Genomic DNA, 26,614 nt, shown 5'->3' with positions numbered 1-26,614 from the left:
CCTTTTGGTGACATTAAAATGAAAGAAAACGAAATGAAATGATACCTTTGAAGTGTTCTAAGCCTGTTGATATAAAAACATCATTTAAATACCCAACACTGACTTTCCCTGTTGCTCTTCCATCTGATTTTTAAATAACATTTTTATTATTGTTTCTATAGTAGATTAGCCTGCTAGTTAGAAGTAAGACTCAAACCAAAATGCATTTAAACTTGCAAATATCAGTTTATTTGAGGGAAAGATTGGGCACTATGAGAATTACAGTAAATTACTTAGCATATTGATATGCACTAATATTGAACGTGTCCTTTATAAGTACTTCGTTTAAAAATTCAATTCTATTCAATAAAATCTGCATCCTACACAGGGACTTAGAAAAGAGAAAGATACATAAAAATAAAAACAAAAATATTTTTGTTAGACAGAAAATTACTCATAATTCATGTCATTCATAAAGTTAATTTCCCTAATTTATTCAAAGCTTCTAGGAGTCATTATGAAAATGATCAGTAATCTCACAGAAAAATAGCCAAAGAGCATTGTGGCATATTATGTTTTCTAAAAATGGTCACAACTATATTTCCAGTTCTATATCTTTTACTAGAATCTCTCTATGTCTAATTTAGATGTAAGGTCTGTTTCTCCTTTTCTTGCACCTAGGTGGAACTTTGTGACTGCCTGTTAATAGGATGTACCTAGTTGGTGCTTGTTCCCATTCCCTTGCTTGTTTCTCTCTCTCTCTCTCTCTCTCTCGCTCTCTTTTTCTCCCTCTCCCTTTACCTACCCCTCTCCCCGTCTCTCCTCATTCCTAGTCCCTCCATCCCCCCTCCCCCCTCTTGGTATGCTTTCCCTTGGAATCCAAGCACCATGTTGTGAGGGAACCCTAACCGTGTAGAGAGGCTAGCCATGGGGTATAAGTGTGCTGGCTGACAACCCCAGCCAAGGTCTCAGCTGGAAGCCAACATCAAATATGTGACATCCAAAGCCCTGTTTTAAAAACTTATAATTGGTTAGGTCAGGCCCACCCAAGATAATGTCCTAAATTAAACTCAACTGATTAGATACTTTAATTGCATGTGCAAAGTCCCTTCCCAGCAACATCTAGATTATTGTTTGATTGCATAACTGGGGATTATAGTTCAGCCTAGCCAAGCTGACACATTAAAAAGCCATCTCAGTCACCATGAAAATGCCATAATTTATAAATATACCTTGCATTAAGTATAAACCTCTCTCACTGTGTACTGCGACTCAAAGATATGCTCCTAGAAAGAGTGAGATGGCAGACCTCTGCAATGATAACTCATAGGGTATAAACATTTTTGGCATTGTTAATGATACCTTACTGGAGTTGACTTACCTCTCATAATACTGGCAAAAACAGAATGGAGTTTGTTCACGTTGTTGCATTTTATACTCCTCGTGTCTGAAATTATATTTTCAGTGGAAGCCCTTAAATTAAGCTAAGGCTTTTGCCTTGTCAATAAATATTGCTGTTACCTGAGGTCAGTTTTCCTCCAGCTTGACTGTCACAAGGCAATTCATTTAAGCCTTGCTTTGTACAGGTTCATGAGAGAGGTGTTGGCTTAGTTTTAAATTTTTTTACACAGGTGCTTGATGGAGGACCAAGTATTATTTTCAGAGTTAAAAATATGACTATAATACACATAGAGAACACATATGTACCAACTTTTAATAAGTCTTCAGTGAGGAAACCAATGTAATTTCAGAAGCATTTTGATGAACTGGGTACATGAGTGGTTCTAAACAATTTAACAAAAGAGGGAATGGAGGTAGGTGGGACACAGGAAATATTTTAATGGGACTGCTAAGTTAGATATAAGACTGGTTAATAACCTACAGGGCAGTAAAACTGTAACCTTTGCAATAGTTTTTGTAGTAGGCAAAAATTTACAAGTTAACTTTTTACTTCACAGTAGCTGTACAATAATCAAAAAGTACATAGCAAAATCAGGTACACATCTGTTCTCCTAGACAATTAAATCCTTAAGTGTGTTTCTTAAATGATATGCTAGTTTGATACTGAAAGAACATGCCACATACCACTACCAGCACTATCCTTGTCTTGTTTCCAAGTTTATGATAATTTTTAACAGGGGCCATATTAATTTTTGTGTTGAAATAGCTGCCACAGTGATATTCTTACAAAAGTCCCTGTGTTATTATCCAAGAAACACTAAGATATCAAAAGAATCTTACATGAATCTTTTAATTCTTTCTTCAAATTATTCTGAAAAAGTGGGTGTAAATTAGCAAAGACGGTAAGAAAAATAAGTTATACAAATGTCGTGATCTATTTAAGTGTCCATCAATACCATAATTTTTTATAACATGATTTCACTTTCTAACCAGTGAAAACTGATGGTAAAACTAACAAAATTATGGTTACTTTGTAGATGACCTGCCTTATAAATACTATCAAGTGGGATAGATTCCAGAATTAACCCAGGAGAGAAATTTGAAATTAGACCTTATCTTTTTTTTTTTTTTTTTTTTTTTTTTTTTTTGCTGTACACGGGCCTCTCACTGTTGTGGCCTCTCCTGTTGCGGAGCACAGGCTCTGGATGTGCAGGCTCAGCGGCCATGGCTCACGGGCCCAGCCACTCTGCGGCACGTGGGATCTTCCCGGACCAGGGCACGAACCCGCGTCCCCTGCATCAGCAGGCAGACTCTCAACCACTGCGCCACCAGGGAAGCCCTAGACCTTATCTTTTAATAATCTCAGTTCTGCTGCTTTTACATATTCTTGGACCTGTATTCAGTGATGTTATTCTGGTTTCATTAACATTTTGTCTAATTTTTACCTGAATATCTACTTCTCATTTGTCTTTGCATTTACCACTTGCCAATGTCACATATGGAGTGCTAAGATTATTAAATGTAATTGACACCCATTTTCAAGGAATAAGTGTTTCGTCATGAAGGACATTTTTAGGTTTATGATAAATTTATTCTCATCTCTAGTTTGTTCTTCAGACAAATAGTGTAATATATACTGTTCTTCCTTATTCCTACTGAACATTTTCTACTAAATCTACCCTTTTATGATTCTGAAATGCCAGCTTAAGTTTTTTTATTAATTCATACTGACCCTGTGCAGAGCTATCTCAACTTAATGGCTATTTATAATATATGGATGGCATTCCCCTGCCATTAATGTTTAATGAATTGGCTCCTGATCCAGTAGAGTCTAATAAAGGTAATCACTAGAATACATTGTCTTTCTGCAGTGCCCCAGAAACTTTTTTATATTCCCTATTGTATACCTTTGGCCCATAGTTTCCTTTTTTGCCTCTTCCTATGCACTTTCTTTCAACCTCTTTTTCATTATTTAGTCCAAATGTGTACATTTTCACACTTAATTTTTTCCCAGGTCAGAATGACTATCTTCTGTGTGGAAACCTTAATAAGTATCAGCCTACATGATTGTTGGAGAGAAAGAAAACCTTCCTAAATACTGAAATGATGTAGATTACTAATAGGCAGAATAAATAAACGTTTGAAAATATCAAGGATTCTTCCTGGCCATACCTCTAGCTGACTGTTTCATTTGTGTACTCTGAATTCGAGGCATGTGTTAAAAACAAAAGTTGGATTTTGGAGTTAGATAGTGGTAATGGATGTGTGACTTTGTGAACATACTAAAAACTTTGAATTTTTTACTTTAAAAGGGTAAGTTTTATGGTATGTGAATTTTATTTAGATACCCATGTATATACATATACATACATGTATATGTATTTATTTGTGTATGTATCTCAATTAAAAATATTGGGACTGCATAAGTTGAAGGACCAAAGCTGAGCATCTCCTGATACTACAAACACACATGCATGTGTATACACACGCACATTTTTAGTGTTACTCACTGTCATAAATAAATTCTTTCCATGTCTCCAGTGAAGGGAACTTTGACTTGCTTATGAAATCCATCCAATCTAAACCTTTGTTTGTTACTGAAGAACCTACAGCAGTGCCCACTTAAAGTCTTTCTTCATTAAGAATGGCTTGACCCTGAGGAAATTTGGCTCTGCCATCTGTTACCTCTAAACAGCCAGCCAACTACCCTCTATTTTTCAAATTCAAGTCCTATTCTTGGAACTAAACCTATTTCAAATTGACTATTGTATCTACCTTGGACCTCTGTATGGCTAAAGCCATGGACTGAAATTTTAACAACCTTAAGGCTCTTCCTAGCTGCTTGCAACAGAGGTTTCTGGTTTCTGGATCCCACTCCCAAAGAGCGTCCCAGATAACTTCTTTTAGGTGTGCTTTCTTTAAAAATAATAGTAATAATAATAATAGATTTAATAGCTTAGAACAGTTTTAGACTTACAGAAAAAATTGAAAAAATAGTACAGAGTTTCTCTAACCCCCACCCTCTGTACGTATGCATTTTCTCTTATTAACATCCTAATTAGTGTGGTACTTTTGTTATAATTAATGAACCACTATTGACACATTATTATTATCTAATATCTGTAGGTTGCACTAAAGTTTACCCTTTGCATTGTACAGTTCTGTGACTTTTAACAAATGCATTTTGTCATGTATCCAACCAATACAGTATCATCCAGAACAGTTTTACTGCCCTAAAAATTCTCTGTACTTCATCTATTCATCCCTTTCTCCTTTCCTCTGAAGGCCTGGTAACCTCTGTTCTTTGCATTGTCTCCGTAGTTTTGTCTCTTCCAGAAAGTCATATAGTTGGAATCATATCATATAGCCTTTTCAGACCGACTTCTTTCACTTAAGAATATGCATGTAAGGTTCCTTCATGCCTTTTCATGAATTGATAGTTCATTTCTTTTTATTATAGCATAATATTCCATGGTATGGATGTGCCAAAGCTTGTTTATACATTCACCTATTGAAGGACATCTTGGTTGCTTCCAGTTTTGAGAAATTATGCATAAGGTTGATGTAAACATTCCTGAGTAGATTTTATGTGGACATAAGTTTTCATTTTAGTTGGGTAGATACCTAGGAGTGGGATTACTGGATTCTGTGGTAAGATTATATTGAGGTTTATGAGAAACTCCCCATCTTCCAAAGTTTCTGTAACCACTTTACATTTGCACCAAGAGTGAGTGGGAGTTCCTTTTGCTGTGCTTCCTTGCCAGTATTTGGTTGTGTCAGGTTTTTTGATCTTAGCCATTCTAATAGTTGTCTAGTGATATCTCATTGTTTTAATTTGCACTTCCCTAATAGTACATGATGTTGAGCATCTTTTCCTATGCATATTTGCCACCTATATGTCTTCTTTGGTGAAGTGTCTCTTTAGGTATTTTGCCCATTTTTAATTGAGTTCTTTCTTACTGTTGAGTTTTAGGAGTTCTTTATATATTTTAGATATAAGTGCTTTATTGAGTATGTGTTTTGCATATTGCATATCTTCTACCAGTCTCCTGCTTGTCTTTTCATTCTTTTATCAGTATTTTGTAGAACAGAAGTTCTTAATTTTAATGAAGTCCAACTTACAAGTTTTTTCTTTGATGGGTCATTCTTTTGGTGTTATATCTATAAACTCGTTGCTAAACAAATTATAGACCTTTTCTTGGTGTTATAGCCATAAAAATTACCAAACTAAGTTTTTATTTTCTTCTATGTTATCTTTCAGAAGTTTTACAGTTTTACACTTTACATTTAGTTCCGTGATCTATTTTAATTTTTGTAAAAGGTTTACACCTTTATTGTTTTTTTGCAAATGGATTTCCACTTATTCCAGCAGTATTTCTTTTTTTTCCTTAATTGCAGTTTATTAATTAATTCCCCCTTGTATTCTTTTTTTTCAATTGATGGCTTTTTAATTAAAATATGGTTGATATACAATATTATGTTAATTTCAGAGGTACTACATAGTAATTTGCCATTGCATACATTATGAAATGATCATTATGATAGGTATAGCCATCTCTCCCCAAACAAAGTTATTAAAACATTATTGACTGGTTGGTGAATGGTGAAAGTTTTTTGTTTTGTTTTCCTTTCAATACTTCAAATATTTTATTCCACTGTCTCTTTGCTTACATCATTTATGGCCAGAAATATGACAAGTCTTTTATGATAAGGAATTTTTTTCCTCTAGATAATTATCACGCTTGTGTTTTCTGGGTTTCCTGGATCTGTGATATGATGTCTGTCATTAATTTTGAAAAATTCCTGGCAATCATTATGTCAAGTATCTCTTTTTCATTTTACTTCTTCTCCTTTCAGCTTTCACATTATACCATTTTTATTTGTCTCACAGTCCTTGAATGTTGTATTTTTTTTTCTTTTTGCATTTTAGTTTGGGGATGTTTCTGTTGACATGTCCTCAAGCTTACTGTTTCATTCCATGTCTATGGTGTGTCCATTGATGAGCCCACCAAAGTCATCCTTTATTTTGTTACAATGGTTTTTGATAGCTAGCATTTCCTTTTGGTTATTCTTTGAGTTTCCATCTATCTGCTTACATTTACCTGCTCTTATGCATTGTCTACTTTTCTAGTATAGTCTTATATTAACTGTAATTTAATTCCTTACCTGATAATTCCAAAACCTTTGTCATATCTGAGTCCAGTTCTCATGTTCACTTTGCCTCTTCAGACTGTGGTTTTTTTCCTTGGCTTTTAGCAGGCCCTGTGATTTTTTGTTGGAAGCTAGAAATGATGTCTCAGGTAACAAGAACTGAAATCATTAAGCTTTTAATGTGAGGTTTTATATTAATCTACCTAGGAGCTGGGCTGTGTTTAATGTTTGTTGTAGCCTTAAATATTTTTTCTTCTTCCCTGCTTCCTTTATGTTTCCCTAAGAACTCCATCTCTCAATTATAATCCATTGTTGGACTAAAGCCCTGTTTATGTGATGATGGTGTATTGAGAGGGTTATTGTTCTATAATGTTATGATTAAATCTCAGATTTTCTAGTGAACATTATTCTCTGAGCTGTGATCTCTGGAACAATTTTATAACTTATTTATTTATTTTTTTAATCTCCTGTGGGGAAACAGGAAAACTAGAAGAGGCTAGGATTGGCTAATTTCTTTTCCCCACGTTCAGATATGGTTCTGATAAAATAGGATGGCAGGTCTTTGTTACAGAGAACAATCTGGGAAATTTTCAAAACAGTTACTTTTTCCCTCCCCTGAAGGGATTTTTGTACAATCTTGACCATGGGAATATAGTGGAGTTCCTGAAGGTAAAACCCACAAAAGTATGCAGTCTCCCCTAAGACTGGGCCTCTAGGTGTTAGTTACACTGAGCTAGTTCACACTGAACCTCCAGTAATTTGTTAAAATCACCATTTATGTGTTTCTGTCAGTTACTAGCTCTTTCTGCTTTCACTTCAGGAAAGCTGATCTTGGCTGTGGTTCTTTGTATTCACTTGTCTCTCTGGATTGTGGAGTGGTGCTATGACTTATAACCTCAATTAGCTGATGGATCTAAGAAGAGTCATTGATTTTTCAGTTGATTCACCTTCGTTGCTGTTGCTGGGAAGATGCGTAATGGCCTCCAACCTCTTCCTATGCCCATCCAAGAAATTTTCATGCAGGTGATTGATAGAGGAAACCTGACCCAGAAATGTATACAAACCTACTAATACATAAATTGACATTTTCTTAGGTTTTCACTAATTTCATGTCTTCTACCAGGACTTCAGCAGATGATTGATGACCCTAAGATTTTTTAAAGTAAATAAAAGTTCTACATGCTATACCTGTTGTACTTTTGAAACAAGAGTTTTTAAAAAAAATTTGTGATTCATCTCATTCACTTGCTCCATAAACACTGTTGGAGCATCTGTATTTACTGAGGCAGGTTTGCTCACCAGTTTTACATCTTGTAGACTCTTAGAAATGGATGAGTTCTGAACAAGATGTTTTTTGTACCTTTATTATTCTTTTTCTCATGTATGAGGAATGTCTGGTCTTTTCACAAAACAAGAAAGAAGCTTTAGAATGCATCTCCTGAGCTGCTTCTATTGCTTTAAGAGAACATTGGAGTATAAAAACTAAAAAATCTCTCCAAACTATTGCTTAAACCTATGCTGATGGTCATCTAGAAGGAGAGCAGTAATCATTGTTCTTTAATTTGCAGGAACTAACTTAATTTGTGCAAACATAAATGGGTGTCTAATTTCAAAACACAGTTTGCAAGGACTTTTTGTATGGCAGCTTTAAGACTGATGCTGAGATAGAACATGAGGACAGGGTTTGTCAGTTTAGATTTGGCAACTACCTTTCCTTTATATGCGCTTTGACTCTCTGTGATCTAACAGAACAAGATTACCATACTCAACCTTCCTTCCTAAGTATGAATTAGTAACATACTATGTGCCAGCAAGCATGTTGCTCGCAGGTGTGTATGACAGTGACCAAGACACCATCTGTGAACTCAAAGAAGTTTCTGTTTAGTGGGGCCTAAGACAAATATTGGCTGTCAGCTTTCCACAAGACCACCAGAAAAGCTTGTTGATGCAACAGAGCTTTGCTTTTAGACCTCATGTAGTAAGGGATACACAAGCTTGACAGAATCCGAGTAGTTTCTCAAAAGAGGGAATTTAAAAAATTGCATTCATGCATTTTAGGGTTTGAGCTGGGTGATTTTAAGCCAGGTGTTTCAAGTCGGGGAACTGATTGGAGTTGGGCAGAGTTTAGGACAAAATGATTTTGTGTTGGTGCCACAGAAAGATGAGGATCTTGCAGTAAGTTCTGACAAATAAACTGATCTCCCTGCTAAATTGGCTGTTTTAGTTAGTTGATAGTTCTTTGTTCTAGGAGCACGTATTTTCCGGAGCAGTTAGCTAAGTTGTTTTTGCTTGTTGTCAGTAATAATGAGTATAATGATAAAAATATGCCCGAATTTTCACAAAGGGACAAGAAATTGTGGGTTTTAGTCGTCACAGTAAATGACTTAATTCTTAAAGTGTAGCCATGAGGAGGATTTAAGTAAAAGTCAAAATCTTTATCCCGTTAAATGAAAGAAAAGGAGCTTTCCCTTTATTGCCACTCTAATTTTTTCTTAAAATTAGATGAGTGCAGGGAAATTTTTTTTGTTATTCTAACATAATTCTATTTGGAGATGCAAATTAAAATAGAATTTTTTTTCCCAAAGCAAAGTTATAGGCCTTTCTAATAAAACATTTTTAAAGCCTATTACAGTTGCAATCATTCATTCTAAATTTGCAGACATGAGTGTTTTCACTAAAGACTTCAGTACTTTCGCTGGGCTGGGCCTCACCTACTGTCTGGGCACTCAGGCCTGGTGTATGCACACTTCTAATGGCTCTCTCTTAAAGATTTGTCTTCAGTGGACCTGAGTGGACTAATGCCTAGACTCATTCCAGTGGACTCCAATTCTCTTTATTTTAATAGATTTGCGCTCTTCTCAAATTGTTTGAAATAACTGTGCTACTGCTTTAATTTTGGAAACATTTGTTGTTGTAACTTTTATTGTTGTTATGGATATGTAGGAGAACAAAATTTGCCACCCCAAAATGTCTCTGGCATGTGGATTATTATGAGCTAAAAGCAATCAAGGCCCAAAAGACTCAGGAAGACACTTTGACCTTTCCTCTAACTGTCTAAAAAATTGTAGATAGAAGGCCTGTACCCGGAATAGAGCTATCATCAGAGACACCTGCAAAGAATATGGACTAGGTGTAGAGAGGGAAACTTGGTAGGGCCTAGAGATCAGAGTCCACTCTGTGTTCCATTGTCTCTGCATGGCCCAGAAAACACTTGTTTACAATATTTGTAAACAGAATTTGTTAACAACTTTGCTTGCAAAATATTTGCTTTTCCATCTCCATGTGAATTGCCTTCCTCCCCTTTGAAATCTCAGACCACTACCCTCAACATCCTCTTTTGTCTTTAGCTGAAGATGGTATTTAAGGTGAGTTTGGGCCGTTTTGGTGACTTACTCAGTTCTGGGTCTCTCCCATGTATAGATGTTATTAAAATTTGACTGATTTCTCCTGTTAATCTGTCTCATGTCAATTTAATTCTTAGACCAGCCAGAAGCATGTAGAAGGATAGAAGAAAATTTCTTCCTCCCTGATAAATTTTTATTATAAACGCATTTTTGTTTCCATAAAATTCCCCCATTGTAAACATAGCTTATGACTACTATTCTCAAATCTGCAAAGTGAAGTATAACATTTAAATGAATATACTCACATAATAAATGTTAAATTTATTTCACTGATCCCATATATAAGATACATTTTGGGGCAAATATTCAGGTAAAGATTTTTTAGTCCATTCCTTCCTCAAAAATGTATTGAGTGACTGATATGTAGATGACAGTATATATTCTGAGTGCTAGGGATTTGGAACTGGGGATAGTGGTGAACAGGACAGAACCAATGCCTTCACTCGGGGAGTTTATCATCTAGTGAGGGAGAAAGATGGTAAACTAACAATGACATACGTAATTTTAGTATCAGAGCTCTGTAAGTGGTATGAAAGAGAGTGATCTGATGTTATAGAAGCGTATAGCTACAATAGTGTACCAGGTTAAGAAAGCCTTTTAGTGAGAGGAGGAAAGATGAACAGAGTAGGATGACCAGGAGAAAGGAAGGAATACAAGAAAATGAGGTAAAGAGTATTCTAGGTGGAGAAAACAGACTTTCAAGCACCCCCAGGAAGAAGAAATACTCAAGGACCACTCAATACTGCCAAAATGTAATTTGTCGTCGTGTGTTCTTTAAATTGTTGTCTTGAAATGTTAATTATTTTAATGAAGGTTATATAAGTGCTTTTTAATATTTAAGCTCTATAGAGATGAAATGCTTTTATTAATATCTCTACACGTTTCAGAACATTACTCTTTTTGTGATTTTAAACATTTGAGAAAGATCTTTTAGCATGTTCTTCGTAAAGATTGAGCTCTCACCTGTGTACTTGCCAACAGAAATAGTGCTTTCACATTAAATAAGCAAACCTAGAACTTAAGAAGTATTGTTATGTAAATCGCTACCTTGAAATGGTTATTTACTGTCACTTTGTTTATTGACAGTGACTAGAATCACACCAGCAATGTAATCATCAAAAAGAATAGTGAAGCTTTTCTTTTAACCAAAAGAATTACATTTCTAATTTAATAAAATTTCTTCTGAAAGGGAATTGGATATTAATGCAAGGAAATAGGAAGTTTTTAAATCTTACCTTGTGCTTATGCAGAACATGAGAGAAATCTCTAAATCTTCATTTTCCAAGTAACTGAAAGGCAGTCATAAAGTTGCCTGTGTAAGCAAATTATTTCTTACTGTAGAGGTTCTCTTTCTGTAAATGTTTCATTTTGAGTACAGTGCTTTATCAGGTCTGATACGTGTAGTTTTTACATCGATCCACTGTTCACCTTTTAGAGAAATAGTGGATTTCTACCTGTAGATTAGCTACATGTAGTTGAGTCGTTTAAATTGAAACTGAATTCTTAGCCACTACTTGCTTTGATAGGCCCTCCAAGGCCCAATTCAAAGGATACCACTTGATTCACCATCACTGTCAGTCCCTTGCTTTTGTTAGAGGTGAATGGACAGAGCTCTAGAGTTCCATTCTCAAAATCACTGTGTTTGTTTACACTTGACATAGTGGAAGGAAGGCCCTACACTCGTGTGTGGTCGGGCATTCGCAGTTGGAGATCTTGTCTGTCTTGATTGATAGGTACATCCATCTCCCTCTCTACTGAGTTAGGGACTATAATTCTAACATACCTGTCTTTATGACCTTGGACTCAGTTTGTACAAAAGTGACCATTTAGTGACATCCTCATTGTCACTAATATTCAGAACTTCATAGTATTCTCTGCTTAGTTTTTGGAGTCCTCAGTCAGTCCATCTCTCTATGCCTCAGGTAGAGTATGAATTACAAAGCACTCATCATTAGCACTTCCTACAGATGTCCTATGCCCCAGGTAGTCCCAAACACACTGCTTTACCTGATGTGTAGTGATTTTGCTGAATATTATCTGGTCCCCCATCTTGGCAAATCTTTGCAGATCCTTAGTATCTATATCCATGAGGCCAAGGCCATTCATCCATGCTAGCTAAGAGTTGTGTTTCTGTCTTATGACCTTGAGTCTCATTTCTAGGAGTGCTTGTCAGATTCTGCCTCCTATTGGAATTAGTTGTGTGAACACCACTGTAACTCCTGGAGAGCAAGCTTACAATCCTGTTTGTTTGCGTATCCCTCAGAGCACTATCGGCTAGCCCATCAGCAAAGCATGGATGAGTTGACGGGAATATGAATGGCAGTACTGCACAGAGTAGTGTAGGGCTTGAGTCTGAAGCTAGGCTGACTGGATCTAGAACTGCACTCCAAATAGTTGTCTCGATGACGTTAGACCTGGTTTCTGTGCCTTGGTTTTCTCCTTAGGGTGTTGTAAGGATTTAATGAAGCAGTACACAAAAAGGAGTGCTACACCTGGAGTTTAGTAAGTGTTCACAAAATGTTAACAGGAATTCAGAATGTGCATATAGACTAAACATTACGGTCTGCTTTCTTAGCATACACAGATGTTGTTTGAATATCAGCTCTGTGCTAGGCACTATGCTAAGTGTTGACACTGCAAGAATGAAGCCTAAACATCTTCATAGCATGGAAGAGGGAAGATCAACACCAGCGACAAAAACTCAGCGTGACGTAGCATAAGACTTGTTTTTTCTTTTTTTGATGATAACTCTTAGGAGGTACTCTCTGAACAACTCTCCTCTATATCATACAGCAGTGTTACCCGTAGTCATGTTGTTCATTACGTCCCGTCTCTAGTAGTAATTTATCTTATAACTGGAAGTTTGCTGTTGCTGTTTAGGTTTCACATATAAGTGACATCATACAGTATTTGTCCTTCTCTTTCTGACTTATTTCACTTGGTATAATGCTTTCAAAGATCATCTGTGTCGTCACAAATGGTAGGATTTTCTCATTTTTGATGGCTGAATAATATTCCACTGTATGTACATGTGTTTATATATGATATATATGTGTGTATATATATGTATAATCACAACTTCTTCATCCATTCATCCAAAGGTAGTCACTTAATGCTGCTCCATATCTTGGCTATTGGGAATAATGCTGCTATGAACATGAGGATACAGGTTTTTTTTTTTTTTTTTTTTTTTTTTTTTTTGCGGTACGCGGGCCTCTCACTGCTGTGGTCCCTCCCGTTGCGGAGCACAGGCTCCAGACGCACAGGCTCAGCGGCCATGGCTCACGGGCGCAGCTGCTCCGTGGCATGTGGGATCTTCCTGGACCAGGGCATGAACCCATGTCCCCTGCATTGGCAGGTGGACTCTCAACCAATGCGCCACCAGGGAAGCCCCACACCAGCACTTTTTACCTCCTGTCTTTTTGATGATCACCATTCCAGCAAGTGTGAAGTGATATCTCATCATGATTTTAATTTGCATTTCCATAATGACTAGTGATGTTGAGCATCTTTTCATATACCTGTTGGACTTTCATATATCATTTTTCTTTTGGTAAAATGTCTCTTCAGGTCCTTTGCCCATTTTTAAATTGGGTTGTTCTCTTGCTGTTGAGTTGCATGAGTTTCCTATGTATTTTGGATATTAACCCCTTATTAGATATTTAATTTGCAAGTATTTTTTCCCCAATCTGTAGGTTGTCTTTTCACTTGGTTGATAGTTTCTCTTGCTGTATAGAACCTTTCTTTAGTTTGATCAAGTCCTATTTGTTCATTTTTGATTTTGTTGCCTTTGCTTTAGGTATGAAATGCAAGAAACCATTACCAAGACACATGTCGAGGAGTTTTATTCCTTAACATGGGGCTTTTTTGTGGCAGCGATGTGGTGAAGTGAATTCTGTGGTAAAGGAGAGCATATGTACCAAAAATTGTATATCATTTGATCTAGATATTTACTAAACACTTGGTAATGCATAGGGAACCAGATTCTCGCATCAGTAAGTGAACTTATTTTTAGGCCATTTCTCGACTCTATTTTAGCCAATTTCTAGCTCCCTGTTGAACAAGCATATGATCAGAGATGTTAATAGGGTGCTAACATAAACTAAGGTTTCACTTCCTTATCTTTCTTGTCTATGCTGGCTTGTCAAAGATAATAAGCCCTCAAAAACATCAAGGACAGGCAGCATAAAGTAGCCCCCAAACGGCAGCTGTGCCTCCATATCATTTCATAGTTTCTTGATAATAGACAATAGGAAGGATATCCCCTGTAGGTCAGACATGAGTCCCATTCTGCTGATTTCAGTAGAACACCCTGCTTTCTCTAGTTGGAGACCTTTGAAAGTTGTCTTTTGATGCCCTTTCTATCTCCTATTGAAAGAAGATCATCTTTTGTACAGTCTGCTGTGTGACATAGTTTACTAGAAAGATAGGCTTTCTCCGAGAAGATAAAATCCTTTCCATTTTTCATCCCTCTGCTTCTGTGTGGATTCTCTCTTTCCACCATTACCTCCTTCTCTCCTATCTCTCTTTCACCCTTTGAAATGGCCAACACTGAACTAATCTCTGACGTTGAATATAGAGCCCTGCTTTCAATTATGGCCCCTTTTAATTTGAGCTTTTTTTCTACCTTATTTTCGCTGGAAAAATCCCTCCATTTGGCTTTTAATAGGGGTCATTCTGTGAATATTTCATAACCAGTTATAGTTTTTAAAGTTTTGCATTTATATGATAATTTAGAGTCCAGGTGCTTTTGTACTTGCACAGCTGTATCTGGATTCTGCTGCCTGGTCCCTGAAAGGGGAAGCCACTTCCCTATCCCTATATTGCAGGTGAGGTCATTGAGGCTAATGAAAATGTGGAATCTGTTTCATGCAGATAGAACTACCTCACTGTGCAAGCAACAGAACCCACTCAGAGTAATTTGAAACAAAATAAGGATTTTATGTTAAAGACACAGGTCTGCCTCACTGCAACAGAAAATAGAAAGTAGAGCAAGACCTCAAAGGAAACGCAGGGCAGAACTGCAGTCATGGTCTGAGTTGCTGCTTCATTATTCTTTTTCTCTACTTGCCAGCCTCCTCTGTTTCTCTTTGTCTGGGGCCCCACATGCCTGCAGGACATTGCTTCCTAGGCCACTGAATCTTCATCACCTGACTTCACTTGCAGCAGAGATGAATGCCTCCCTTGAATTCTAATTGTAAATTCCCTAGACTGAGAGAATCTGATTGGCTGGCCTGTGTAGGTCAGAGATAACCCACAGTCCTTTCAGTTCTGGCTGTGTATAGGGGCGAGTGGAGGGGTCATTCTCAGAGAATGATTATGGGCCTGCAGAGACATTCAGAGGAGTCTTCTAACCAACCCATGAGTTTATAACTAATTGTAGGTTCAGAGTATATTCATCCATAAATATGTTCCTTCTTACTTTTTATGATTTTGAATACTTTTTTTTTTTTTTTTTTGCGGTACGTGGACCTCTCACTGTTGTGGCCTCTCCCGTTGCGGAGCACAGGCTCCGGACGCACAGGCTCAGCAGCCATGGCTCACAGGCCCAGCCGCTCCGCGGCATGTGGGATCTTCCTGGACCGGGGCACGAACCCCTGTCCCCTGCATCGGCAGGCGGACTCTCAACCACTGTGCCACCAGGGAAGTCCTTGAATACATTTTTTAAATGAGGTTAATAATTTTTCCTTCTGAGTTCCCATAACACTTTGTGGATTCCACTTTTAAACCTTTGCTTTAAGACCTTTCTGTCTCCTTCACTAGACTAGCTTCTTGAGGATACTCAATTCTTCAGGGCAGTGACTGTGTGTTATTCAGCCTTCAGGACTCTAAGTGTTCAGTAAATGCTGGTTAAGTGAAGAAATAGATAAAAGATGAACTGATTATATCAAAATATAGTTCTTTGTGCTCCCAGTCTGTAAAATCTGTTTTGTGTTTAAATCATAAACAACTAAAAGATAACTTAGACCAAAATATCTACCTAAAGTGATGAGCAAAAGCACCTTTTATGTTGTAGAGATGTATTAACCATAATGAAGTCATAGAGCACTAGGAAAATATCCTCACAGGAACAGCCAGTGGGTGATTCCCCAGGCACTATAGCTGCTGGTCAGTGGGAGAAAACTGTTTCCAATTCAAAGAAATTGTAGATTTCAGATGAGTGGGTGAATGGATAAAATTTCAGTGATTGAAGGTTTCAAATAATTTGAAGATGTGGGAAAGTGAAAATACCTTGAATGGCCATGCTTATTTTCTTAACTGTTCTTTTTCAATTGTTATTTTTATTTTGAAAGTATTTATTGATTAAAACTGTATTCATTTTCTGTTGTATCCATAACACATTACCTAAACTTAGTGACTTAAAGCAACAAAAGTTTATTTTATAGTTCTGGAGGTCAGAAGTCTGGAGCACGTCTCGTTGAGCTAAAATCAAGGTGTTGGCAGGGCTGTGCTCCTTTCTGGAGGCTCCAGAAGCGAATTCATTTCTGTGCCTTCTCCAGCTGTTAGAAGCTGCTAGCATTCCTTGGCTCATGGCCCCTTCCTCCATCTTCAGTGTCAGCAAGGTCTGGTCAAGTCCTTCTCACTTCTCGTTGTGACTTCTTCAGCCTTCTTCTTCCATCTTTTAAGGCCCCTTGTGATTACACTGGACCCACCTAGATGATATAGAATAATCTCCCTACTTTAAGGTCAGGTGATTAGCAACCTTAACTTCATCTGCAGACTTAAGGCCCCCTTTGCAATGTAAGGCAACATATACAAAAGTTCCAGAGATGAGGAGGTGGACATCTTTAGAGGGCCATTATTCTGCCCACCACACCTGGTGTGGACATAGGTACTATGGAGGATATAAAGGTATACAGTATATTACAATCAAGGAGGTTTTTTTAATCTAATGTAAAAGCCAATTCCATGTAATCTAATTCATATCTGGTGGCAAATTCTCTGTCTCAGAATTTCCCTCACCACTTAAATGCCCACTCTGTTGATCTTTGTGCCCATCCCAGATCATGTTTCCTAGCCATAATTTTAGGGTTGCCATGATTGAGCATCTAGTGTGTGTATCAAGACTTATGTTCATTACACTAGGGTATGTTGTTGTAAACAAGACATCACTTTTTGACTAGATTAAATGCACGTATTATTATAAATAAATTATAAAAGTAATTTCCCCTGAAACTGTTAGTGATCTAATCGGAGAAGTGAAAATTGCAAATTATCCCAAAGTTATATTTAACATTTCGTTCTAAATGCTGTAAGAGATGCAGATTCTTAAACTTAAGAATATTATGCTAAAAACTTTAGAGTTTGGACTTATTTTCAAAGAGTTAAAGCAATAGAGTGTTAATGGTAGGAAATCATTTTTTTAGTTACCTTCTTTGCGCATTTAGACTTCAAGGACAAGTTTGAGGATCTATGAATGATTTCCATAGTTTGCATTTAAATTTGAAGGTTATTTATTAAGTGACATTTTCAGTGAGATACAAAACCTTCTTCCTGGTTAGTGATTGTGCGAAGTCATTTTTAGTATGTGTGAAAGAGCAGTGAATCATAATATTTATAGTTTAGCACTTTTTAAAATGTCCTTCAAATATGTGTGCATATAATAGCTTCATAGAATCTCAAGTCCAAGTTTTACAGGACTTAGGCTAAATATCAAACTCAGCCTCACTAAGTGGATTTGCACCCATATGTTGATGTTGGTTGACAATCTAGACAAAAATATAATGCCAGAAAAATGTGTCAGGAGCAATCTAGGGTCAGACGTGTTTTGTTGGGTTTTTTCCCCCACCTAAATTGACTGTTACTAAGCCCTTACATATTTGCTGAATGAATAAATGAATGAATGAATGATATATAAGTTAAAAAGCACTAAGTATAGAAGAATAGTCAGATGCTAGTTAAATCCTTGTGCTTCTCAAACTGGGATTTTATAGGGGTAATTGTCATTGTGTTAGGAGGCTCATGGTGACAAAGGATAAACATTGTGCATCTTCTTAAAAAGGAATTTTACTTAAATATTTGAGGGAATTAAGTTAAACATTTTACCTGCAGAATAATTTAAAATATTTTACATTACTACAAAAATCATTTTATATATATAAGAAAATCACTGGGAGCAAAATTCACATAACTTTTTTTATAATAGCAAAAAGGTGTTTGAAAATTTTTATTACATTATACAGCTTGCAAGCATTTCCCATTGTGTAAAATCAAATAATTCTACAAGGTTCATTATTTCGGAAAAGTAAACTCTATAATATCCTTCCTCCTCTCTCACTCCACATCCCTTTTTTTTAACTGATTGGTTTTTACCTCCATATCTCTAAATAATGTTTTTGTATTCCTACTTTTTTTTTTTTTAATTTCAAGCTTTTCAATTGATTTTCCCTGTGGAAGCAGAAGACTTAACTATCCTTTATCCTTCCACTTGTATTTCACGTGGTTCCCTTCCTTCCCTTCTTATCCCAATATAGTTTTCCTCTAATTTTGATGAAATAAATATTGAATATTTACATTAGTGTTCTATTTAAATGCCATCTAAAGCTGAACCATGGAGTTCCTACCATCACTGTCTTTTTACTGCCTATTGTTTTTTCTGGAAGTAATTGTCTTGTCTTGTAATTTGTTTGGTTTTCTAAATACTTATCACTGTCTCACCCCCAAACTCTTCACCGGTTGTCTCAATACCTTCTCAAGATGTTCACACACTTCCAGTGTTCTATAACTTCCATATCCCTGAAGAAGTCTCTTCCCAGAGCTTTGCTATTTAACTGTGCCTGATGTACTCCATGCCCAGAGACCCTCTGTTTTATCCTCTATAGGGACAAAGCTTGAGTCATTGGCCAGGGTAGAGGCATGGCAGTCCCCTGGTTCTAGGGAGTGGGAAAGAGGATCTGGGAATCTGATTGTTTCTTTTTCCTTTGTTTCTGATTTTTTAGGTAACAGCTTTATTGAAATATAACTCATATACCCTGCCAGTTGCCCATTTAGAGTGTCCAATTTCATAGTTTTTAGTATATTCAGAGTTGTGTAACCATCACCACAATCAATTTTCATCGCCCCCAAAAGAAACCCCATAGTCATTAGCATTCACTCTCCATTTCTCACTAACCCCACCATCCCTAGGCAATCACTAGTCTACTTTCTGTTTCTATTGGCCTATTCCAGGTATTTCATATAAATGGCATCACAAAATATGTGATCTTTGGTGCCTGTTATTTCACTTAGCATCATGTTTTTAAGGTTCATCCAAGTTGTGGGATGTATCAGAAGCTTGATTTATTTTTATTGTTAATAATATTCCATTCTATCTATCTTTTATCAATTGATGGATATGTAAGTTCTTTCTTCTTTGGGGCAAATATGAATAACTATGAATAATGTTGTTATAAACATTCACACACAAATTTTTGTGTGGACAAACATTTTTGTTTCTCTTGGGTATATATGTAAGAGTGCAGTTGCTGGATTATATAGTAACTCTATGTTAAACCTCTCAAGGAAATACTTGAATATTTTCCAAAGTGGATGCACCGTTTTACATTACCATCAGCAGTATGTGAGGGTCCTAATTTCTCTCAATTGTCACCACTTGTTAACTGTGTTTTTGTTATAGCCATCTTTATGGGTGTGAGGTAATATCTCATTGTGCTTTTGATTTGCATTTTTCTAATAGCTGATGATGTTCAGTGTCTTTTCCTGTGCTTACTGGACACTTGTTTATTGTGTTTAGAGAACAGGGTATAGATCCTTTACCCATTTTTAAAAATTGGGTTGTCTATGTATTTATTGAGTTGTAAGAATTTTACATATACTACACACAGGTTCCTTATCATATATATGATTTACAAATATTTTCTCCCATTCTTCTGGTTGTCTTCTCATTTTCTTTATGGTGTCTTTGAAGCACAAACTTATAAATTTCGATGAAGTCCAATTTATCTATTTTTGTTATTATTGTTGCTTGTGCTTTTGGTGTCACATCTAAGAAACCATTGCCTAATCTGTGGTCACAAAGACTTACTTATGTTTTCTTCTAAGTTTTATAGTTTAAACCCTTGCATTTAGACCTTTGATCCATTTTGAGTTAATTTTTGTATATGGTGTGAGGTAGAAGCCTGACTGCATTATTTTACATGTGGATATCCACTTGTTCCAGGATCATTGCTAAAAAGACTGTTCTTTCCCAAATCATATAATGTTTTAAGATACCAAAGCTCAAATACATTTTCTCCTTTGCTGAGTATGTACATATGTGGTTTTCATCTTCAGAGTGTGCATTCCTTCTTCAGTGCCAATATGTGCTTTATTAGAAAAGTTTAGAAACAACTAGTGTGAAGAAAACAAATTTCAATATATACACCCAAACAAGAAGTCTCTTGGAAATAGACTTTTCTTTGAAAGAAGCCATTGAAGATATGTGAGGAGGGCATGCATTAAGCTATAGATCATGTTAGGTCATGTATTCTCAGTGGGGGTGATAATACCTGTTAGTGGGTGAAAATTAGTTTGGGGAAACAATAAACATCTTACTTTTTTCATGTATAAGCGATATATAAACAGTACGTAAACAGATGCACAGGAAATCTGTGGTATTAAAACTTTAGGGGAGCAATTAAGAAAATAATGTCTAAGAAGGCTCATTAGGGACAAAATAATGAACAAAAGCTTGAGAAACACATTTCTTCACTATTTCCTTGGAAATTCCTTAGTGGCCCGTGATGTATATATGTGGTTTTGGTAGGTGACACTGTATAGTAGTTCTTATGCACTTGAGCAATTGAGACCTACCTAAATACAGGAAGGGAGAAAAGGGAAGTCTATATCCAACTGCCTGGATATTGAAGTTGTTCCCAGTAAAGGCTTTGCAGAGAATTCTAAAGAGTTCACTTGGGTATTTGCTTCTTTGCACTTTTATATGAACTATTAACTTAATATCTTTTAATACACGTGTTTAGTTTTATGAGGATTAAATAAGACAGTAGAGCCTGCATCTTTTAATGGTGAGGTGAGATGTGTTCATGGGAGGTTTTCAAATCTTTTCTTAAATCACATATCCCTTGTTATAACCTTCCATAGTCAGACTTTTTTGGGTTTTTTTTCTTAAAGCTATAGCTTTTCTGGCCACTGGTTTTGATATGTCTAATGTGGACTAAATTATTGGTAGAAGGGCTTATTAATGAATGTTCAGCTAAATGAATTGAAAATCCCTTTACTGCTTGAATATGTCTATCCCTGCTTTTGATTTTGCTGCTTTATCATGTCTGTACAGCAGAGTATTATGTTGCCTGCTAGGGTGCCACTATCTACAGGGTAGTCCTTGGAGAACGTTTCCCCCGAAGAATTTAAATGCTAAAAATTAAGGATGAATGGAGAATTTGGTGGAAGGTTTTCTCTTTGGATCCATCTCTATTATTTTTCTTCCCCAATTTGTTGAACACCATGGAAGATGATGGCACATATTTTGTTGGTGGTATTCTTAGCCAACCACCTCAGGACATAAGAAGTTCAATTTCAACAGATCAAAATGAGTCAAAAGAAATTTTTTTCCCGATTTTTCAGATAATTGGTAAAGTTCCCAAAAGAAATCTAAAATGTCTTCAATTTAAAAAAACAAAAAGCTTTCACTTCCTCCCTTCTGAAAGTTTTATAGTGTTAGCTTACTTGCTTAGATCTAGAATTAATTTTGAGTCATCTTTTGTATATGGAGTGAAATTATGGTTGAGATTTATTTCTTTTCCCAGAAGATGGCCATTTGTACCAGGACCATTTGTTGAATAAAAGTGTATTTTTTTTTTTTTTTTTTTTTTTTTTTTGCGGTATGCGGGCCTCTCACTGTTGTGGCCTCCCCCGTTGCGGAGCACAGGCTCCGGACGCGCAGGCTCAGCGGCCATGGCTCACGGGCCCAGCCGCTCCGCGGCATATGGGATCCTCCCAGACCGGGGCACGAACCCGTATCCCCTGCATCGGCAGGCGGACTCCCAACCACTTGCGCCACCAGGGAGGCCCCCTAAAAGTGTATTTTACTTATTGCAGTACCTGCCACCTTGGCTGAAATTATTGACCATAAATGTGTGGGTCTATTTCTGGATTCTCTATTCTGTTTTGCTGAGCTATACGTATATCTATCCTAAAATAATAACCATACTGTAGCTTACCATAGTAGATCACCATACTGTAGATCACCATAGCTTTCTATTAAGTTAGGAAACTAGGTAGTGCAAGTTTTCAGACTTTTTTCTTCTTTTTCAAAATTGTTTTGGTTATTTCCTTTGTGATTCACATAAATTTTTATAATTAGTCAATTTTTACAATTCAAGATGAGAAATATTAGCAGCAATAAAGAAAGTCATTTCATAGTGATAAAGGGGCCAATTTATCAAGAAGACCTAACAATCCTAAACATTAGTTGGGGTTGTTTTCTAATCAGAGGGAGTTGTAGTCAATGAGCTGAACAGAAAATATATATCTCTGGGAATAGGTAATTTGAGGGTTACACACAGTTTTAATCTTAGCTAACCATGAGGCAAAGAATGGGAAGTTGACTAGAAGCAAAAGAGGAAGGGTCTGTGTCTGGCCTTGACACTGGTAAACATATGCAATCTTATGAAAGTTATGAGATAGTAAATCTTACCTAAGTCATAACAGCAAGGGTAGTTCCTTTTCTAAGCCATTTCCCAGAATACAAAAAAGTGTGGAGCTTTTGGAAAGGAAAAAGTTAAAGGGATTTCTTAACCATCACTGTTTTCTAGAAGCAAGGACTCAGATAATGTCGGAGGCTGTCATTGTCTATTTTTAGTTGACTCTCTAATTCTCTTTGAACCAATATGACCATTGTAAGGGAAGAAAAAATCTTTTCCTCTACTAATCTTAAATTCTCCAACTGAGGCCCTATAAATGAGACTGGCCAAAGACAGATTAACAGGTGAAAAACAAACAGAAGTTCATTAACATCAGCATTACGCATGTATGCATGGGAGCACCAGTGTCGAGTAACCCAAAGGGGTGGTTAAAACCTGGGTTTATATACCATCTTAGGCTAAAACAAACAAAAATGGAGTTTGGGGAGGCAAGTTATGGGAAGGTGACCAGGAAAAATATGGTAGAAAAGGGTTGTTTAATAAGGTTTGTTGAGCATGTTGTAGTTAGTGCCTTCTCCATTGATAAGATTGCTAAGAGTCTTACTCTTTCCAGTATGGGAGAAGGAGACACCTTTACAAATGGAAATTTTCTTTATAAATGTAAATTTCCTTTACAAAAGGAAAACCTGTTTCTTGTTTTTAAAGCTGTTCCTGAGTCTGTTAGCTCAAAGTAATCCACATGCCAAAGAGGCCTATTTTGGGGTGGTGTATTCTGGTACACCTTGCCATCTTTCTGGTTCCCTCATTAATAATGTAAATTAATTTTTGACATGTTTACTTTATATTTGTATGAAAGCAGTGTTCTTAAGTTTAAATTATTATTCACTGACATGCTTTACATCTTGCCATGTACTGTATGTTAGTTTGGTAGTCACATTTATAAAGCCAAGTTTATCCCTTAAAGTATCTCCTCGATTTAGTTTACCATGAGTGCAGTCTTCATGCTGAACAGTTTCTGATATTGGCTGGTTTCTTTTCTGTATGTCTTGAAGTTTGTTTTTGCTGGACTCCTGAAACATCAACAGGGTCTCTTACATATGAACAGACTACCTTACTAAAAAATCTTGAATTTTATTATAGTGAAAGAACTTCCACATCAGCAAGACGGATGACTGTGATCATAACATTGCACTTCTTTTTATTCTAAGAGGCACATTTTTTTTTCATTTTTAGCCTCTTTGAAATCACTGTGCTTTTTACAGTCAGTGCCATCTTAGAGTTGATGGAGTATATGTCTTTCATTTTCCTTTTCTTCTGTGTCTTGGGTGAAAGAAAAAAGTGATATAATAAATAATTTTATTAGAATTCATTAAGGTTTCAGCAGTATTTATATATAAAACAGTGTGTTAAATCTAAAGCCATAAAAATTGTTTTCAGTTTGGTAGTCTATTCATTTATTTGAAGTTTTCAAACTTCTAAATAAAAGTTAATACACCAAGTTTCTTAATACTCCCACCTTGGCAGAGGAAAAATAACTACTGTATTTTATACCTTGTCTCTCCAGACACGAGATATATATATATATATATATATATTTTTTTTTAGGGAGAGAAAAGTCTCCCACAGTGGCAGTAATCCAGTAAGCAAGGTATTTAAATATCTCACTGTGTTACCCACTAATTTGCAGTAGTTGTCATATTTAATTGGCACGCCCTGAAGCGTGAACCAACCTCCTACACCTTCTTGGCCCTTAGAACTGGTAGGATGCTTTTGCTAGGTCTTCCCTAAGAACACATTTCTTCTTCCCCTCAAGTAACTATAATAGTTAATGGCACAGAATTCCAACTTGATTTTTCACAGGTGTTTAAAGATGTTTTGAATATTTTCTTATCTTAAAGCTTAGGGAGGGACTAATCTTTTCTTTTACTCATCTTAGTTTCTCCATTTGGGCTCCTGTAAATGAGCCTGACCAAAGACAGATTAACAGGAGAAAAATAAACAGATTACTAACATGTGCATCACACATGTAAAACATGGGAGTGCCCAGAGATGAGTAAACTCAGAGTGCTGGTTAGAACATGGACTTGTACATACCATCTTAGACTGAAGGCAAAGGGGTTTGGGGCTTTTTGGTGGGGAAAGCAAGTCATGGGAAAGTGACCAGGAGAAGTAGGGTAAACAAGGGTTGTTTACTAAGGTTTGTTATAAAGGTGTAAATCTGTGCTTTCTCCCTTGATAAGAGTGGTTAAGAGTGCAACTCTTCCAGGTGTGGGAGAGGGAGGCATCTTTACAAATGGAAATTTCCTTTATAATATGTAAATCTCCTTTACACTTTTGTAACCCCATTTTTTAGAGCATTTCCTGAGTCTGCTAGTTTCAAATGGAGTTAGCTCCAGATAATCCAAATGCCAAAGAGGCATATTTTGGAGTGGCATATTCTGGTACCCCTCAAAGTAAATTCTTTCTTACTTTGGACTTACTGGAGAAATTTAACCTGTGGTTTGCATTCTCCTTTATTCTAATTCATTTTGGTGCTCTGGAGGGGACCCATTGTTAGTCCACCCAGTACTGGAGTATCCATTGCTAGGTCCCCATTTATTCTTTGTCTTCTCTTGGAGTCTTTGCTTGTCTTCCCATAGCCTCAGGATGAAGTTCAGACTCCCTGGTGAAGCATAGGAGGTCTGACCTCCTATTTATTTTTTCTTTCCTTTCCAATTCCAGATTCCAATTTATGTGGATACCCTTTCCTAAAGCCCTGTGGGAGCAGTTGGGAGGCATTATTGCAATATGGTTTTGAGTTGGACAGCCCAGCTGCTTACTGTCTGCAAGACTCTGAGCGAGTTAATTAACCTCTCTGAGGCTGTGTTACTTTTTATAGTGGGGTAATAATAGTACTTAGCTCTTAGAGTTACTTTAAGGATTTAGTGAGTTAATGAATATTAGCCCAGTTCCTGCATATTTTAAGGTTTTACTTTTTTTTTTTTAATACAAACTATTATATTTTGCTATTTCCGTAACGTATGCTCTTTCCATCCTGTTCTCAGAATGTTTTGATGTTTTGTGGCAGCCCTGAAGCATCTCCTCACACCTCCCCATCCACCTTCATCCTTTGAACCTTATCTTTGGTTTGAATTTCAAAGCTTTAATAAAGATTCCATAGCTTTCCTTTGAACAAATTATATCTCTAGTTCCCAGCCCCTCATCTATTTCCTAACAATATTTGTTGAAAGAAGGAAGAATGAAAACTAGTGTCTGTTTCTAGCAATCTTAATTTTCAGAAATCTTAAGGATCTTATGAAGGATCTCTGCCCACTTGTTGTTTCCCCAGCCTTCGCAATGCCCGGCCTGCTCAATGATTCCTCTGGAGGTAGTTCTTATGGTTGTAGCCTTGGTAGTCACATTTTCCCCTCAGCTTTACTGAGGTGTAATTGATAAATAAAAATTGTATCGTTGCATAATTTTTTGGTATACAACATGATATTTTGATATACATACAAATTATTAGATGCTTACCACAGTCAGGCCAATTATTATATCTGTCATCTCACGTAATTACCTTTACCTTTTTTCTGTGTGCATTTAGTGAGAATACTTAAGACAGTCTTAGCAGATTTCAAGTATATAATATATAACTTTTAAGTGAGTCATCATGATGTATGTTAGGTATTTAGAAATTACTGATCTTTTTTTTTGAATTTTGGAATTTTATTTTATTTTTTTATACAGCAGGTTCTAATTAGTCATCAATTTTATACACATCAGTGTATATATGTCAATCCCAATCTCCCAATTCATCCCACCACCAACCCCACCCCCCGCCGCTTTCCCCCCTTGGTGTCCGTACGTTTGTTCTCTACATCTGTGTCTCAATTTCTGCCCTGCAAACCGGTTCATCTGTACCATTTTTCTAGGTTCCACATACATGCATTAATATATGATATTTGTTTTTCTCTTTCTGACTTACTTTACTCGTATGACAGTCTCTAGATCCATCCACATCTCTGCAAATGACCCAATTTCGTTCCTTTTTATGGCTGAGTAATATTCCATTGTATGTATGTACCACATCTTCCTCATCCATTCATCTGTTGATGGGCA

The 26,614-nt window shown here is 36.5% G+C and overlaps 1 protein-coding gene across 14 annotated transcripts in view; it reads left to right on the top strand.

The window, feature by feature from the left end:
* The window catches only part of FHIT (fragile histidine triad diadenosine triphosphatase), a 1,490,046-nt gene that overhangs the window by 927,863 nt on the left and 535,569 nt on the right, over nucleotides 1-26,614 (top strand). The gene's annotated exons all lie outside the window — the stretch shown is intronic.

The sequence above is a fragment of the Mesoplodon densirostris genome, chromosome 10 (assembly GCF_025265405.1).
Source record: "Mesoplodon densirostris isolate mMesDen1 chromosome 10, mMesDen1 primary haplotype, whole genome shotgun sequence".
NCBI lineage: Eukaryota > Metazoa > Chordata > Mammalia > Artiodactyla > Ziphiidae > Mesoplodon > Mesoplodon densirostris.
This window is presented reverse-complemented; position numbering and strand designations above follow the sequence as displayed.